The sequence below is a fragment of the Protobothrops mucrosquamatus genome, unplaced genomic scaffold (assembly GCF_001527695.2).
Source record: "Protobothrops mucrosquamatus isolate PMUCROS unplaced genomic scaffold, P.Mucros_1.0 scaffold33, whole genome shotgun sequence".
Lineage (NCBI taxonomy): Eukaryota > Metazoa > Chordata > Lepidosauria > Squamata > Viperidae > Protobothrops > Protobothrops mucrosquamatus.
The window spans coordinates 213,454-214,495 of record NW_015386417.1 but is presented as its reverse complement, the minus strand read 5'-3'; positions in this window follow the sequence as shown (position 1 = coordinate 214,495).

Sequence of the window (1,042 nt, the reverse complement as noted above, 5' to 3'; positions counted from 1 at the left end):
GTAATTTGGTCTAATTAAAATTATAATTAAAACCCCCTCTAAAAGTTTCCCCTAGGCCAGTCCCGCAAGCTGGAATAACCATGTCTTAAGGGCGCGGCGGAAGGAAGGGAGATCAGGGATCACCCTGATCTCTGGGGGCAGTTCATTCCAGAGGGTGGGAGCTCCCACAGAGAAGGCCCTCCCCCTTGGGGTCGCCAGCTGGCACTGTCAACCTAGCTTTCAAGCAAAATCAAGCTTTTAATAGTGAGTGCCACACCAAGTGCACTAATCAAACAGGTGGTAAGAAAATAGGGGAACTCAGGCACCACACAGGTTATATAGAAAGTAATCACAGGTTCAGTCATAAAGGACTCAAATGTCTATACACCAATGCACAAAGTATGAGCAATAAACAGGGTGAACTAAAAATTCAGGTAAATGAGGGCAAATATGATATTGTTGCCATTATGGAAACTTGGTGGGATGAAACCCACAAATGGAACACTCAGCTAGAGGGATTTAAATTATTTAAAAGAAACAGACCAAATAAAAGGGGAGGTAGAGTTGCTCTTTGTATAAGAAATAACCACATCTCTACAGAAATAGAGCACAACAATGATGAAAACTGTTTCGAATGTATTTGGGTCAATATAAAAGGGGGGGGGAATGACATTGCCATAGGTGTATACTATAGACCACCCAACCAAACAGAGGAAATAGATGAACTTTTTGCTAGTCAGCGACTAAGGTATATAGGAAACAAATCACAATAGTAATGGGGGACTTTAATTACCCTGACATCAACTGGGAGACAAACTCTGTACCAAGTGGAAGATCAAACAGATTCCTGACAAACCTAGCAGATAATTTTGTCTGCCAAAATGTAGAGAAGGGAACTAAGGGAGCAGCCATATTGGATCTAATCCTCACAACAGAGATGAAATTATAGAAGGTGTTGAAGCCACAATAACCTTGGTGGGGGAAGTGATCATGCAATATTGGAATTTAACATTATGCAAGCACAAGCAATAGAACACAGTCAAACTAGAGTCTTGGACTTTAC